The 18,444-nt window shown below is 39.2% G+C and overlaps 1 protein-coding gene across 1 annotated transcript in view; it reads left to right on the forward strand.

Moving 5' to 3' along the window:
- Positions 1-10,602: 10,602 nt before the first annotated feature.
- Positions 10,603-18,444, forward strand: part of LOC107103291 (zinc finger MIZ domain-containing protein 2-like) — an 80,855-nt gene continuing 73,013 nt past the window's right edge. Inside the window, exon 1 of the mRNA XM_015402942.1 lies at positions 10,603-10,961. The gene's annotated coding sequence lies outside the window, so the exon portion shown is untranslated. The remainder of the gene's footprint in view (positions 10,962-18,444) is intronic.

An 18,444-nucleotide genomic window follows, 5' to 3' on the forward strand; every position in this document is an offset into this window, starting at 1 on the left:
TTTATAATTACATAGGAGCGGGTCTCGCAGCCATGGAGGCAGACATCTTTGCGCTACGGCAGCGCAGAGCCAACAAACTAGCGATTGCGAGATCGCCCATTACGCTCGAAAAGTAACTACGGCAAGTTGAGAGAGATGAACTGAGACGGTACTGAACAATAGATGGAAGTATTAAAATTATCTATGTAAACAAACCTCATCACTTGAGAAGGTAGGTGATGCGGACGTCGTGGAAGACGTTTTGTCCCGTAACGCTCGCCGTACTGTTGGGGGGAGAAGCGGTGGGGGGGAGATGTTCATGTTGCTGCGGTCTGCAGTCTGAACATTAGATGTTGCTGAAAATTACACACTGTAGCTTTAAGTTTTCAGTTTTGCTTTGCTCCATGTTTTATAGTCTTAGCGGTTTAATTCTTATTTTGTTGTGTTTTCTAGTTATTTTCAGTTTTCTAGGTTTTTATTTGTCGCCCTCTTCTGCCCTCTTGTGTTCTCCTTTTTCCCTAGCACCTTTTTTGTTCTGCTCTGTGCACACCTGTTCCCAATCTGCTCGTTACTCCTCTCTTTGTCTCAGTCACCCTTAAATACCCTCTCTGTTCAGTTCTTCTTTGATGGGTCCCCTTAAAAATTCCTCCAACTCCGTCTCTCTGAGCCTTCCTCCTTGTGATTGTGATCCCCCTGATGTCTCCATGGTTTCTGGTTCCTCTTGACTCGTTTTCTTGCTTTTTATTTTTGGATTTTTGGATTCCTGGTTTCCTGTTTGTTTTTGGACTTTGTTTTGATATTTGGATTTTTGGATTACCTGCCTCTGTTCTCAGTTATCTCATCATTAAATCTACAAGAAATTCACCTCTGCCTCCCTGCCTCTGCTTTTGGGTCAACAAACCTTAACCAAATTGTGACAGTAAGGACAAATGCCTGTGATGTATAGCCTTACGTATCTTTATCATAATCAACTGGGTGTTGGTATTTTTGTTGGACATCTAACCTGACTATGAGCCTTTAAGCTCCATGCTGTAACAGGACCTTAATAAATGCTTGAAAATCCATCAAAGCAATAAAACCAAAACAATCTGGCCTCCAAAGTCATTTTCAATAAAAAAAAAAAAACTAAACAACATTTTGGACTGGCAGCCTGGCTCATAGTGGTGAGGTTAAGTGGCAATTATAATTTCCACATAGACTTAATGCATGGTCATTTGGAAAAGTTATTTCGCTGTTTAAAAAATAAAATATTTGACTGAGAAGATCATCAAAAAATAGGAGTTAAAAGAAACAATAAAAATATGCTTATTGTGCATGAATCCTGAGCTATCACTATAGTTATGCTGCTATAGGCTTAGACTGATGGAGGACATAGGGACCCCTTTTTCATCGTTCCTCTTCAGTCTATCTCTATTCTCCCACTCTGCAGAATCTGTTATTTCAATCTCTAACGTTCTGCTCTCTCTGGTTTTCTCATAGTAGCTTCATCTGGTCTGTTACTGTTTGGCTGTGACTCCATCCAGGAGAGAAATATCAGCTGTGCTGCTGCCATCAACACCTTTGTTTATAGATGTTGAAGATTGGCCTGTTTTTCAGTGTAGTCCTGTTTCTCTGACTGTGACTGGCTGGATGTGCTCCATTCATCCTCTGACATGGGAGCTGGCTTAGAGCTCGTCTGCCTGGCTGTGTGTTTCCTGGATGGACAGCCTTTTACAGTTGCCTTTTGGATCTCTGCTTCTGTCTCCTTGAACCCCAGTTGGCCTCAGCAGATGGCCGCTCACACTGAGTCTGGATCTGCTGGAGGTGTCTTCCTGTTAAAAGAGAGGTTTTCCTCTCCACTGTCGCTACAAGCATGCTTAGTGTGATGTATTGCCTTTTGGTCAATAAGTCCATGCAATCAACTGGTTTGCCTTACAGTAGATAGAAAAATGAATTTGACTGTATGATCATGTAACCTGTAAAGTGCCTTGAGATGACATGTTGTGAATTGTCACTATAGAAAAATACTTGCTGTTTGTATTTAACCCAATTAAAGTTATTGAAATTTGTTTGTTGAAACATTTCAGTAAAAAGCAACAACAATAGTAATTTCACATCACTGTTTCTCCAGCCTTGGTTTTTGCAGGAACTCAGTGAAACTCCTATGGGCATAAATCATTTTAGAGGAACATTTCCAGACACTATTTGCGTCTGCGCCGCTGTGAAGAAGGAAAAAAAAAAAACAGTGAACATCCTAAACTTGCTTTGTTTTCCCTCTTTTGTCTTTCCACTCCCCCCCTCCTCCCTTCCCTCCCCCGGTGCGCTCGATGGCCGCTCATCCTCTCCTCTGGGTGAGGGACTGGGTCAGCACCTTGGCTGCGCGCGTCTTCCCAGCTGATCCGTGTCGCCTCTGCTCTGTGACATTGTAAAATGACTGCAGCAGATCCAAATTGTACGTGATTGTTCAATGCGGCAGGTCGTGGTGAGGGGGGGCAGCTGCAGCGCGTGGAGTGTAGAGGTGGTGGTGGGGGGTGAAATGGATAGAGAAGAAAAAAAAATGAAGAAATGGGAAATCTCAGGAACCTGTTTCCAGGGCAACACAGAGGTCTGAAAAACACAGGCAGGTTGGACTGTTTATTCTCCACGCTGCACTGCCCTCTGGCAGCACACTGCAGACGCCTCTAATGACTGGAGCTGCTTTAACGCACCACCAGCTTCCAGGGGACACTGACTGTCTGACTGGGGGGCTTAATTCCTTTCCTTTCTGTCACACATGTAGATAATAGTGTTGCAGGTAAAGGGAAATTACAGAGCATGCTGTGTGATTCATGGCCTAATGCACAGTGACGTCATACTGCTCGGTTTTCCTTTTCTTTTTCTCTAAATTGATCTGCTCTAATCTGCAGTCATTCAGGAGAAGAAAAAAAAATCCTTTCCTCTTTCAGAGACTTTATCCATGTGATCTTATGAATATATTACCGAAAAATAACCAACTGCAACAGTCTCTGTTGTTATATGAAGATTTAACTTTTGGATAATCAAAAAAATAAAATAAAATAAAAAGAGGAGTATCAAAAATACAACAATAAGAATCGTTCGTTTCTAAAAAAAAAATAAACTAATTAAAGAACAGAGTAGAGCATTCGTGTTAATTGGTCAAACCGCTGCTCAAGCAGCATCGCTTTCTTTCTCTTAACCCGACTGCGACACCAGAAAATAATGCTGCGTTTAATGACCCTCGGAAATCCCCCTACCTGCCCCTTCCGCGCTTTTCCTCGGTTTGACTTACGGACGTAAAAGTTGACATATACCACTTATTTCTCATACAACAAACAAGTGCGTCAACTGTTTACTAAAGACTTGTAAAAAAAAGTCCAAGGAAGAGGTTGGAGTCATGGCAGGGATAAGAACTGCTGTGATCAGAGCTTTAAAAGCCCCCTGACATATTTCTATTATAGAGATAAGGAGGAATATATTTTGATACTATTTCTTTTGCTCTTTTTTAATTAAAGTACACATATATTATGTATATATAATTTTTTGGACTCATTACCTGCAGATTCTGTGAAAAAGTACCAATGCTATCAATCTGCTCAGCTCCCCATCCTGACCTTAACCCCATGCTGTGTTGCTCTGATGCCATTAATCCTGTAAAAGGAACCCAAACTAAGTAGCTATTAAGCTATTAACACTATGCTCTCTGTGCTTTTTCTCATAGTAGCTTCATCTAGTCTGTTCCTGTTTGGCTGTGACTCCATCCTGGAGAGAAATATCATTTGTGCTGATGTTTCTAGATGTTGGAGATCGGCCTGTTTTCCAGTTTAGTCCTGTTTCTCTGACTGTGACTGGCTTGATCTGACAAGGGAGCTGGCTTGGAGCTCGTCTGCCTGGCTGTGTGTTTCCTAGACGGAGCCGCCTTTTACAGCTGCTTTTTGTATGTCTGCTTCTGTCTCCTTGAACCCCAGTCGGCCTCGGCAGATGGCCGCTCACACTGAGCCTGGTTCTGCTGCTAGTTTCTTTCTGTGAAAAGGGAGTTTTTCCTCTCCACCGTCGCTACAAGCATGCTTAATGTGAGGGATTTTATCCCAGTCGATCACTCGATGCAATCAATTGGTTTTCCTTAAATAGAAAACTTTGAATCAATCTGACTGGACGATCTGGTTGAACTGTAAAGTGCCTTGAAATGACATGAGTTTTGAATTGCCGCTATATAAATAAACTGAATTGAATTGAAATGCACATGCTGTACAGTCAACTGGATATACTGTAATTTCAAAGTAAAACAAGAAAAATTTATTTGCATGGTGTGTTGCAGTAACAACACAATTAAATGTAGTGTTAAACAAAACACAAGAAAAAAACAACAGAGAAAAAGATATTTCAATGGCATAACAAAGGCAGGTAAAGAGTTGTTGACTACAGACTTTAATTCTGCCGGAGTGAGTAATGGGTGTTCAAAAAAAGTCTTATATAATCAAAAAGTCTTTAATAATTAAGAAATATTTATAAAAGAGAATAAAGGGAATAATTATAATGAGTAGAATAGGTAGCCTCCTATTTATAATTTCTGAATTTAAATCCCTACATTATTATTTGCATTTCAGACTTAAGCCGGTTTTACACTTTACGATATTCGTCTCGACTTTCAGCCTAATTGTGTGTTGCGTAGTGTACAGGGGGTAATGAGGGGAAATCAGCCTTTCACGATCCCCCTCAGGAATCGTAAGGTTGGGAGAAAATCAAACATGTTTGAAATTCAGTCGTCCGTCATAAGATCGCATCAGAGCGTTGGGTCGCACAGTTTGAGAAAATGCGTCCTGAGCTATGAACCTTTAAACCCTGAGGTTCCGTCCAAGTTTGAGCTGTGGCTGCGTGCAACGTGTCACGTCTTGGTTGTGGTTTAGAGGACCCAAATTCAGAGGCAGAGAGGCTGAGGTGATTTCTTGTAGTTTTAATGCAAACACTAATAACAAAGGCAAAAATCCAAAAATCCATCTAAAAATGTAACACAGACCAGAACCATGGAGACATCAGGGGAAAACACACACAGGGAGCCAGGGAGAGACGAGGTAAGCAGAGAACAGCGACGACAGGACCAGCAACAACAAGGAATCAACAAGAAATGACTGCAGAGGGAGAGTATATGTAGCTGACTCAGACAATGGCAGGGCTAACGAGCTGACAAGGAGCAGGTGTGAGGAGACAACGAGGGAGCCAAGGGGAAAGGAACACACAGAAGCGGGCAACAGAGGAATACAACAGAAAAACCTGAGAACTAACATAAATCTAGAAACTACAACAAAATAGGAATTAAACCAATAAAACTAGGAAATATGGAGCAAAGTAAAGCACAACATAACCAAAATCATGACACAACGATTAAAAATATTGCACAGTGTATGCCTGGATTCATGCAATATTCTGATCTTAAGAGGAAAAATGTTGGGGTTTATTTAACTCTAAGTCATAATTAGCATTGCACCAGTATCGAGCAGGACTGCACTATATTGCTGCCATATATACCACACTAAAATGGTGGTATCGGTATGAACAAGTACCAACAAATAGGGCACAGATACCATTTAGAGAGCCAAAAGTTTATTCAACCATTGTCACCCATTCCAGGTAGGCAATAAAAACTTCTACTGGATTCACTTTGTATTAGTCTTTTTCCTGCTTCACAAAGGTAGGCAGCAGCTTGACAAAGCTATGATGGTAATTATTTTACATCCAAGTAGTATGCAGTTCTTCATATATTCACACACATCAATTTCAAATGGATGGTATCGGCCGATACTGCACAGCCAGGAATCGGGGCCTAAAAATGGCATCGGCGCAACACTAGTCATAATGTTCACCGTTAACAGGAAAAAAAACATTTGAAATGTATTACTTTCTTTAACGGCAGACTTTGTGACCTAAAGAGGCCAATATACTGCACTTGACATTATCAATGCTACAAGCGGGGCTCCCCTCTTGAAATACTGACTATGTAAAGCCCGCTGTACACTGTGCGATTTTCTGGCTGATTTTCCAGTCGTGCGAGAACCTTTCGATTGTGCCGATTTTAAGCTTGATTGTGTGTCGTGAGTCGTGTAGTATACAGGGGGTTACGAGCGGCGATCAGCCTCTCTAAACCACCTCCCAACCAGGAATCGTGAGGTTGGGAGAAAATCAAACATCGACCGTCGTGAACAAATCGCTCAGGGCGCATGCGCAAAGAAGGATTCTGCTTTTTCTTCTTCCTCTCAGATGAAAGCACAGAAGCATGGCAGAGATGCAATGAGTGAAACGCAGTTCTTTCTGTCAAATTGACAGACAGTAGTAGCCGACGTGCTTTTTAGTCGCACAGTGTGAGCAGGTAGATCGCATCAGAGCGTCGGGCCGAACATAAATCGTGAGCTGTGAACGCACACTGTACCACTAAACCCTGCGATTAGTTGTATTGTGTGAGCAGCAGCTGCGTGCAATGATTGAAAGAAATTGCACAGTGTACGCTTAAGTTGGAAGAAGACCCACTGTCGTTGGCCAGGTCATGTGACCTGGAAGAACGCATCACTTTACGGCCACAGGCTTTTTATATAATCATGGAGCGAAGGCTTTTACTCTAATTATTAGCGCAGTCCTTCCAATAAAGATGCAAGTTCGACTCACTGCAGCGCTGTCAGATGTTTTTAAAGTGACCACGCAATCCAACAAACTTTTCTCCTCTTGTTCAAGACGCTTTATTATCCAAATACAAACTTGGATCTTCTTGCCGCAGTATGACATGACAGGCACACCTGCAGCTCATTGCCTCATTAGCTGTGGAGTGCTCTTAAGCTGCTGACTGCCACTACCTCTACTCCAGAGTGTTTGCCAATACTGGATACTCTAGCCATGCTTAGTTTAGCAGAGTCTAACCTGAGTTTTTGGTTGCCAGTTTGTGGTACTCTAGCGAAGCTGAGTTTTGCTGAGTCAAACTGAGTTTTTGTCAACCTGAGTCTTAACTTTGTTTTTTTGTCTTTGCCTCTCGGCAGGAAGTCATCCTGAAAACTGGATTTTTTCGGACCTTCTCTCTCTGGAAGGATCAACTGAGCTTCTAACTGAGCTGGGGTTCCAAACAGGAAGTTTGGATTAGGGTTGTCAAAAGTATCGATACTCCAAAAAGTATCGATACTAAAACGTTGTATCCAGATACGATACTCAAATTTAAAAGTATCAATACTACTGCAGCTGCCGCCGCGCGCGCGCGACGCTGACCGGCCTTCTCTAGCTGCCTTCACATACACACGGCAGCATGTAGCCTCTCCCTTCAGTCTGCAGGACCACATACCAAATTAAATTATAGTATAAGCAGGTCGGTAGCTAGAAAATATAATTAAAAAAACTAAGAGCAATTAATTAAATAATTGGATGCAGACTATTGGTGCTTCAACAGACCAGGAAGAAGTTGTGAGATTCTCGAGCAAATCTCACAACTTTAAAAGAAAATTCTTATTGCAGGAATGGATGAAGAAATGATGAGTTTGGAAGCAGAGAACAAACAGAGTTCATACATATGTTTGATCCTAGCTATTCCTGTTATAAAAATCCACAACAGAAAGAAAATATTTGGGCAGAAACTGAACATCTGCTGGATGATGATGGATTTTTTATAATATGTCATATTAAATTAAACTTTCACAGGGTTTATACAGGAATAAGGAACTCTAATTTAATGCTATTAGAAATAATGTTAATGCCATCAACAAGTATCATGTACACAAGTTTACATGAAATAAGGAGCTGTAAGCACAGTTCCATGACTCAAGTTTGTAGGTAGATAGATAGATAGATAGATAGATAGATAGATAGATAGATAGATAGATAGATATATATATAGCTAGACAGAGAACATGCTGAAGACTTTTTTGTAATGGGCAGCTGCTGAGAATACAGCATTTATTTTTGTTTAACTGGTTTGGCTAGTGTCATTGTTCTGTTTGTAAAGCATAGCCAAGGAAGGAACACTTAAGTTAATTTGGTTATTTTTTTAATCAAGCTTGCTTAATATTGTGCACAGAAGACTACCTCAAAATATTGTTCTTATTGTTTATTTATCAATAAAAATGTTTCTGTTGAATTTTGAGGTCTTCGTTTTTTACCTTGTGGTATCGAAAATGGTATCGAGTATAAAGTATTTTTCTGAGTATCGGTATCGAGTTGAAAATTTTAGTATCTTGACAACCCTAGTTTGGATCCACTTTCCCCAAGAGGTCGTTTGAGCTTCACACCGAACAAAGGCTTCATCTGCACCACAGCCCATTCAAGTACCGCAGGAAATCTGAGTGGCAGTCAGCTTCTCCGTTCATCAAGGAACAACCGCAGTCTGAGTAAACCCTGTCCGCCCAACACCAAACAAGACAATCTCTGGAACATTCCACACAGACTGGATTCCATAAAGGACACCTTTTTCTGGAGAAGTGAGTCTGCAACCTATTCCTCCGATTCAAACCAAAGAATCGAATTTCCCACTGAGTCTGAACTAACCGCAGTGTCTTCCCCTCACTTTCCAGTTCCGGTTTGACAGTGTTCAGAGCAGCACTGGACTCATCTCAATATTCTTAATAAACCTGTTAAACTTTTCTCTGATCTCTCTGTTTGGTCTTCTGCATTTTGGGTCAGGCTTTTAATTAAATCATGACAGAACACTCTGGAGTAGAGGTAGTGGCAGTCAGCAGCTTAAGAGCACTCCACAGGTAATGAGGCAATGAGCTGCAGGTGTGCAGGGAGAACCAATGAGGACGGGGCACCACCTGGTGGAGGAGGAAAGGAAACACAAAAACAGACCACACAAACTGGATTCCTGACAAAGACGGGGTCCGTCTGTAAATACTTTAATAATCCCAGGGAGAAATGACTTTCCTTACATTCCTCCATATGCAATAGAGTGAGTAAAGAACCTGTGTAATACAGTTTCATACAATATATAAAATTAGGGATTCCCCGCTCCATCTTGGCATTAGTTTGGAGGTCCTTGGCCTGGAAAACGTTGAAGACCCCTAATCTAAATATTTAATTCAGGTTAAAGTATACCTGCCATGTCACATGCCTTAAACCTATTATTCCCATTGGTGCAGAACCCCTTTGAGTAATTGTACATTTCAGACCATCGAAATCTACAAAAAAAAAAAAAAATCATATACATTGTTTTTTTTGTGAAGTTTTGTACTTTTATTTTATTACCACTCTGAACTTTTTGTGAATGCAACATTTAAAAAGAAATTATCGCTTTGATGAAAAGGTTGTAATGTACAATGGAATTAGGGCCAGGCTAGGACCACGCTTTTTTTCCCTCTTCTATTACGAGAATAAAGTCGTAAAATTATGAGAATAAAGTTGTAAAATTACGAGAATACAACCGCAAAGAGAATAGTCATAAGATTACGAGAATAAATCGTAACAATATGAGAATAAAGTCGTAAAATTATGAGAATAAAATCGTAAAATTATGAGAATAAAGTCATAAAATTATAAGAATAAAGTTGTTCAATTATGAGAATAAAGTCCTAAAATTCCGAGAATAAAGTCAGAAAATTACGTTAATAGTCGTGAAATTACGAAAATAAAGTCGTAAAATTACGAGAATAAAAATCGCAACGAGAATAGTCATAAAATTATGAGAATGAAATCATAACATTACGAGAATAAAGTCATAAAATTACAAGAATAAAGTCGTAAAATTACGAGAATAAAGTTACAGTGGAAATAGTTATAAAATTACGAGAATTAAGTCGTAACATTACCAGAATAAAGTCGTAAAATTACTAGAATAAAGACGTAAAATTACGAGAATAAAGTCACAAGAATAGTCCTAATTTTACAAGAAAAAAATCGTAACATTACGAGAATAAAGTTGTAAAATTACGTGAATAATGTCGTAAAAGTATGAGAATAAAGTCGTAAAATTATGAGAATAAAGTCATAAAATTCAGAGAATAAAGTCGTAAATTTATAAGAATAAAGTTGTAAAATTACGAGAACAAAGTCGTAAAATTACGGTGATAACAATTGTAAGAGAACAGTCATAAAATGACGAGAATGACATCATAACATTACGAGAATAAAGTTGTAAAATTATGAGAATAAAGTTGTAACATTGCGAGAATAAAGTCGTAAAATTACAAGAATAAAGTCATAACGAGAATAGTCATAAAATTACAAGAATAAAGTCGCAATATTAAGAGAATAAAGTCCTAAAATTAAAATTACGAGAAACAAGTTTTATTTTATGACAACTCTGACAAGAAGCACTTTCTTCCCTAAAATGAGGAATGTGGAGCATCATGTTAAGTTAAACTTTGGTGGTTTTTCTGGTTTGATAAATAAGGAAATGTTTTAGCAGCAGCATCAAATTGGTCGGAAGGTCAAAGTGGACTCAGGTTGCTGATTGGTGACTTTATTTTCGCAATGTTATGACTTAATTTATTCTCATAATGTTACGTCTTTATTCTAGTAATATTACAACTTTATTCTCGTAAAATTACTACTTTATTCTGAAAAAAGAAGAAAAAAATCTCTAGCCTGGCTCTACTCCGTCGTAGTAATGACCTATCAATTATAGCGGGGGTGAGTAAAACTACTATTTGTCAGAGGTCCTTGAACGCAGCACTAGCTTATCTCCGTTTAGCTAAGCTAACATAACTGTATACAGTAAAGCAGCTTCATTGTCTGCCAGCTGAGGCATACCCACGGTAAGCTGCGGGCTTTGTTGACAGTCAGTGTTTTTAAAGCGTCGGTTAGCATGCGGCTAACAGAGGAGCGTGTTCCGCTGTTATATAAAGTTAAGGGTGAGAGTTAAACAGCCCCTCCGGTTAGCTGCGGGTGTTAAAGCCCCTCCACAGACAGCTCTCTGCTGGCACTCAACACCGCGTCACACAAGCCAAACTTAAAGCGGCTGTCAGAGCTGCGCCTTCTCCGCTCCTTCAAACCGGGACAACCTGCGCCAGTTCCTCTCCATCCTCCCCGGGCAGCGCGATAAGGTAAGGGGAAAGAAAACAGCTGGTTTTCTCCGTGTTTTATTTTTTAGTGACAGAGCGCGTGCAGAGGAGCGCACGCGGAGCCAGACAGAGAGAGGCTGCTCTCATCCACTCTGTGCTGCTGCTGCTGCTGCACACCGATCAAATGCTTTGTTCTGCTCTGCTGCCCGCTGTCTCTGTGCAGAGATGCATTTACAAATCGACGTCGAAAACATACAAATAATAGATGCACATTAATGAAACCGTATTGCACCGTGATGATGAGCAATAATAATTGAGCTGTCATATTAATTGAACAGGAATTTTATGAGTTCCTTGGATCTGTTAGGGAAGAATTACCTGCTGTGGAATGACTGGGATGAGAAGGCAGCTGCAGGAATAATTTTTATCACTAAAACCATATGATTTGGAGAGCAAACAGTCGTTTTTTAACTTTAGTGGGATATAATTTACAAAATGACCTGTTATAAAACAGGTGAGAGCGCAGCTCTCCTTCTGAGATTTGGAGGGAAAATTCAGTGCTGCATTGCATTTGCTGCCTGACCTTTACTGCAACATCTTAATTTATGTTATTCAATTTAACTCACACCCTTTAAACATTTTTTTAAGCATCTCGCAATTGGTTTTAACCTGAAACAGACACCAGTTAGTTTCTAAAGCTGCAGCTGGATTAAAATGTTACATTTGATAACTGAAATCTTAAAAGTGTGGAGTGTACCTGGTTTCAGGTTCTCTGCAATCATAGTGTTGAATCTCTGGGCTCTTAACTCAAGATCAGGCAGATTGGATGGAGAGCTAAAGAAGAGAGGATTCCCACAGCATGATGCAGCCACTACCAGATTGATTTATCCACATCTGATGTTAAGGTTAAATAGCAGGAGCTGGAGGATTTTTTTCAGCTTTTTATTGAAAATCTTTGTCTTTAAAGTTGTGGGGAAATCATATTTAAATTTCAAATCATTCTGGCTCAAACATGTATATAAATGTACTCTTTATCAGACCATTTTTTTTTTTAAACAAGGATTTTCTAAATTTTGGGACAATATCGTCTGATAAAGAGTACATTTATATACATGTTTAAGCCAGATTGATTTGACATTTAAATATGACTTCCCTACGACTTTAAAGATTTTCTTCATTGATTCCAAAGATGAATAAAATCAGCATTTATTTTTTCTAAAAAGAAACTCTTTTGTTTCTGATCGTGAGAAATATTTGCTTCTCTGCCGGATGAAGCAGCAAACGTGGCTAAAAGGCACAGACGAACCTTTCCGGTTCTTGATCTGACGGCCCATGTCTCATTTTCCACATGGTTTGATTTGATGCTTCCTTTCAATGTTAACTCACAGTTTACAGACGACACCCCCGTGTTTTCTTAGGTCTATAATTTGGTTGCTGGAGGTCATTTCCTGCTGTCAGTTTTTTTTTTTTTGTCTCAAATGTTTCCAACCACAAAATGAAATATTGAATCTAAGTAGAATCTGCAAACTTCTGTAGCTTAGTGACTTTCTGTTGAATGTTTTAAGTTTATTACTTTATGGAATCTGACATTACATTGAATTGGATTATAATTAGATTTAATTGAACTGTGAAACTGTTTATCTATGCCACACTGAATGTATTTTATTCTGGATAGGAAGTGGATACATAAACTAAAAAAAAAAGTCCTCATGGTTCCAGTTAGAAAGTATTTTGAAGTCAGTGAAACTACATTTGACCTGAAGTGATGTTTTATGATTTATTCCAGGCAAAAACACAGAAAACCAAGTATTTATAATTATAAGGATAAGAGATTTTTTTCTGCTTTAATTTGAGTCAAAATGACTATTTTTCTGTAACATAGAATCAATGAGGTTAGGTTTAGACATTTTCTTAACAGGGGCGGTTCTAGACCACATTTACTAGGGGCGGCAGTTTTTATAGGGGCACACAAGAGCATGAACCAAGAAAAAAACAGGGACATAGTCATTGTTTAAAATATAAAAAGAAACAAAGAGCCTCTGGTTTAATCGAGTGGCAAGATTCTTATTGAAAATGTGTATTTTTGGGGGCATTTTTTTGTTTTACAGTTTACACTTTACCTTAAATTAAAAAAAAGATCCTTACAATACGAAAAATTAACTGAAATAATTAGTTGCTAATTAAAATGAAACTATTCTTTGGACTATTAGGTCAATGTACATCCATAATTTGGAGTTATTAGATATTTTTGATTTAATTTCAATGAAAATTACCAGTTTTGATTGAACCAGAATTAGAACATGAATTAAACTGATAAATTCAGCTGTAACAAATTTGAGGGTTTTTAGTAGATGAAACTGTGGTTCTTTCTCAATAAAACTCAAGCCTTCACCTTAGGAGATCTTGGAAAAACAGATCCAGCAAGTTATTTTATGAACACACACAACCATGCCTCTGCCTTCAGAAAGGCATGCAGAGCGCTATGATCACTTCTCTGAAACGGTTTTTTAACGCCTAAATTAACTTAAAATGTAGAAATCTGCCAGCAAAACATGCTCGCTTTTATTATCCTGGTGCCTGCAGTTTGGAATACGTACATGAAAAAACGCCTTCCAACCGCGGCAAACCGCGAGGAGGGACCGGGCCAGAGGCTGCTGTTGAATGGGATTCCTAGTGACAGCGCACCGCTGGTGTACCGGGGCCTGAGCGGCTCCCACAGAAATAATATTTGAAGGCAGGATGGTAACCTGGATGGACTGACTGCATAGATTAAGTTTTCAGGTGGACTTTCTCACTTAAAAACATATTAAAACTACTTTATTCCCACTGATCACAGCAAATATAGCTGCCATTGTTACAGGCAAAGAAAGTATAGGGTAGCTCCGCCCAACGTGCATCAAACCCACTTTCCCACCGCGCAGCTAGAGCAGCAAAAAAGCTTCAGCCGCGCATCAGAACTAAACCTGTATAAGCATAAAAAATGAAGCAGCACGCGCGTTTTTGCTGCTCTTGCTGCTTTAGGTGTGAACGTAGCATAGCAGGGGCTAGCTTCCAGCCACGTCGTCCTGCACAAGCATTGGGAGGTTGATTAGTTCATGTGTCAGGGTACGCGCACAGGGGGGAGGGACAAGCAGACGGCCATGATGTCAGTCATGTATCATGTACAACGGACTGTCTTTTGTGATTGATTTGGGACCAGTTATTTTAGTTTCACTTCCAGACCTTCTATTTCGTTGCTTGCTAAGCGCATATGGGGAGATCTTTAATCTTTATTTTTTCCTACTTGCTTTGATTCTGTTTTATTTTCCAATATTTTAATCATGCAAAGCACTTTGCATTGTCTTTGTACTGAATTGTGCTATACAAATAAATTTGCCTTGCCTTGCCTTTAAGCAACACGATAAAAAATGCACCAGAAAAGATCCCCTACTGCACCTTTAACTTTAAAATCATAATTAAAATAGAAAAAAATGTAATTAGTCCAAGGCAGCTATTGGTCGCTATGTCTGTTCCAGTGCATATGATCAATAGAAATACCTTTCTTTTTTATTAGAGGGGCCATAACAGGAGCCAGGACTAGTTCTACAGGGGCCCTGGCCCCCGTTGGCCCCTCTCTAGATCCGGCCATCATTTTTAACCTCAGAGGATGGACCGATTGAGCAGCATCGCATGCAACAATTATCTTCAAACTGATAGTTGTTAGTTGTAGCTTTGCTGTTGGTAAAAAGGTAAAAAACCTGTTTCATGTAAGAAATGTTAACTGGGAAAGAATTCATGTAGTGAATCGCAACATTTCGAATGTTTTCATTTTTACAGAAAAAGTATTCTAGCTTCATGGTCCTTTTAACCTGGTTAAGACCGAGATCTAAAAATGTTGTTGTTGCCTTTAACTCCGACTCATCATCTGAGCCAATATGTTGGGATATTTGATGTGAAACTAATTATTAGATGTAGGCATCCTAGTTATCGATTAGTGAGTTGATTGATCTTATCGATTGACTATTGGTATATAAAATCTTATACCGTAATTTTTGGACTATAAGCCGCAGGTTTTTTATGTTTAATTACCATATGGTTCGTGCACAGAGAGGATTGTCGGGAAAGAGGCAACTGTTTGGGGAAGCTCCTATTTATTAACATTTCAATTGAATTGAGACAATTCTTCCTGCTGGCGTCTCCAACGTCTCACCATTGATTCCAAGGTTACATGCAGCGGTTCTATTTCCTTCGTTTACTGCCAAATTGACTGCCTTTAAAGGAATAGTACACCCAAAACATGATTAGCCTTCATTTTCTACTCACCCCCATGCTGAACAACACTCTGGAGTACTTTTTTGATATCTCAAATGCATCTGGAGATCTGGGAGGCTTCTTGCTGTCTGCTGACATTCAAATAATGGAGGTCTATGGCGCCCGAGACAGAAAGGTCCATAAAAGTCCACAAAAACGTGTCAATATTCCTCCATACTGCTCGTCCAATGTATTCCAAGTGTCCTGAGTGGGTAGCATCCAGAATTTACTCGAAACAAAGTCATTTAGAATGTTTTTAGAGCATAAACAGTAGTGTATAGGATTTCCTGAAAGCGCGCGACAGCGCGTTCATGACGCTACGGAAGCCGGCAGACCAAGCCAGATGAAAGTGCGCATTCAGCGTCTGCTCTGCCAATAATGCAAGCGTAGAAGAAGAAATGTGCCGTTTACCTGTGCAAAGAAAGAAACAACGAAAGAAAAATGTCTGAGGACTTCAGTGTTGAGGAAGAGCATGAGTTCTCTGCCGAGCTGAATGCGCTGGTTTGGTCTGCCGGCTTCCGTAGCGTCGGGGGCGCGCATGTGCGCGCTTTCAGGAAATCCTATACACTACTGTTTATGCTCTAAAAACATTCTAAATGACTTCGTTTCGAGTAAATTCTGGACGCTACCCACTCAGGACACTTGGAATACATTGGACGAGCAGTATGGAGGAATATTGACACGTTTTTTGTGGACTTTTATGGACCTTTCTGTCTCGGGCGCCATAGACCTCCATTATTTGAATGTCAGCAGACAGCAAGAAGCCTCCCAGATCTCCAGATGCATTTGAGATATCAAAAAAGTACTCCAGAGTGTTGTTCAGCATGGGGGTGAGTAGAAAATGAAGGCTAATCATGTTTTGGGTGTACTATTCCTTTAACTTAAAAGCTGCATCATATGCATTTCAACGTTTGTTTTCCATAATGAGGGTGCCACACAAACTGTCTTGCGCTCGCAATGTTTGCTTTCTCGGAGTCTGCTTCCGGAGGACGTCTGCATTCCTGCGCACGCAGCTACTTGTGTGTTGAAGCAAATGTGACGTCAACATGGTGGATGGTAAAATCCATAGATTTAGGTACCGTATTACCCTAGTGGCCGTTAGCTGTAAAAGTCCATAGATAAGCCACATCGTTATATACGCCGCAAGGTCGAAAAATGTGGAAAAACTTGCAGCTTATAGTTTGAAAATTACGGTAATTGTATATAAAAATCATATAATTGTATATAACATCAATATTAAATAAGCAACAAAAGTCAAAATATGTAAAATATAAAGACATATATTAAATATTTTATAGAAAACTATATATATGTATAAAATTCAATATTAAAAAGTAGTCTTTATAGATTATAAATTATATTTGCTGTAAGTTGGTTATTCATGTTTTACTGTATATTCTTTGTACCATTTCTCTATATTTCTATCCGTTTACCAAATTACTTAACGATTATTTTAATAGTCGAATAATTCAGAGTACTAAACTCTAACTGGTTCTTTCATCCCTAAAATTAATAAACCATTCATTGACATTAATTATTATTCAGTTATTTGTTCCCTAATTATATTATTGCTTTGATTTGAACAATATTTACGCTGGAATGAGAGAAGAACATCTTATCTAAGAGCAAAGCAGCTTGTTTGGCTGTGAAAGGCCAACCCAGCGGTTCTGTTGACAGCATTCACAATCCTCTCAGACCATTAAAGCGGTTTCCTATTCTTTTCAAGCCAGCCTATCGCCACAGGGATCAGGAGAGAACCGGGTTACACCCCGGACAGATCGCCACTTCTGCTTATCATGCTCACATTATGTAATGATCTATAAAGTGACATGGTAACCTCGTCATTGCTCTGTTAACCTCATAAACACCGGGACCGTATTTGTAGTCGGTAATCCCAATGGAGCTGTTGAGGTTGAGGTTTGGTTTTTGGGATCAGGTTGTGGTCGGAATTTAATTTTCCAGCCAAGGGGATACAAAAAAAAATGGTTTAAAGCTGTTATTTAAACAAGCATGACTTGTTGTTTTGGAGTTGGAGCGTCTCTCTGAGGTGAGGAAGCCTGTGCCTGTTTTTCCTCTCTGGCCGTGACTTCCTGCATGTATCATGGGCACAAAAACATGTTGTTATGGCCGTAAGGCCAGGCTCTGCTGCTTTAGCAAAAATACTTTACGTATAAACACCAACAGATATCACATTAGTTCATTGAATCATTTTAAAGGAAGTGCTGACACTGAATTCCATTCAGGGCGTATTTCTGTATTCTTTAAAAAAAAAAAAAAAAAAAAAAAAAACATTAAAGAAAATCTGTTATTTGAATTATTATTCAGTTTATTTGTTCAAAATCCCTTCAGTCACTTTTATTTGATATTTATTGGAATAGAAAATCCCTTTATTGTCCCACAATGAGGAAAGTTACAGCAGCAAAAAGATTATAGAAAAAATGGTCTCACTAATATGGACCTTAGAATAATGTATAAGAATAACATAATAGTGAATATTTAGAGAATAAACAAATTAAATAATGCACTGTAAAGAGTTTTAACGATATAAAAAACTCTGCATCTGGTGAATAAATAACCAACATAAAACTATGGACATTTTCACAATAATGCAGCATCAGAGATGTGCAACGACAGTAGCAGGTTATTTAACTGACTATGGTGGAGGTCTTTAATAGGGGTCAGTGACCCCTGGGGGGTCCACTGAGGTACTGCATGGGGGTCGCAAACGTTTTGGTTGATCAGACTTTTGTTTTATATATAAATATATATTCCCCCCTGTAATTTTTTCCTCTAATTGAAATGTCTTTAAATCCACATTAACATGAATTCAACACACTGTAATAAACAGATTAATGGAGTCAGATGTCTTTAATTTAGCGACACACAGGAGCTCTTTCAAGCTGGGCACCGTTTCATTTACAACACCTGTTCCATCAACCAGGAATCAGAAATACTTTAATAATCCCAGAGAGAAAATACTTTCGTTACATTTCTCCATCTGTAATAGAGCGACTATAGGACCAGTTTGTTTATACACTATTTCATACTATATATATAATTAGGGGGTCCCCGCTCCAATCTCACCATCAGTTTGGGGGTCCTTGGCCTGGAAAACATTGAAGACCCCTTTACTAAGATAGAAACTGTCCAAAATCAGCATCGAGAATCTCGAGTCTTTCAGCGGCTGGGAGGAAGGATGTGTGATAACGCTCCCTGGTGCATTCAAGCTGGTCTC

This window comes from Cyprinodon variegatus, unplaced genomic scaffold (genome assembly GCF_000732505.1).
Source record: "Cyprinodon variegatus isolate N-32 unplaced genomic scaffold, C_variegatus-1.0 Scaffold1415, whole genome shotgun sequence".
In the NCBI taxonomy this organism is placed as follows: Eukaryota; Metazoa; Chordata; class Actinopteri; order Cyprinodontiformes; family Cyprinodontidae; genus Cyprinodon; species Cyprinodon variegatus.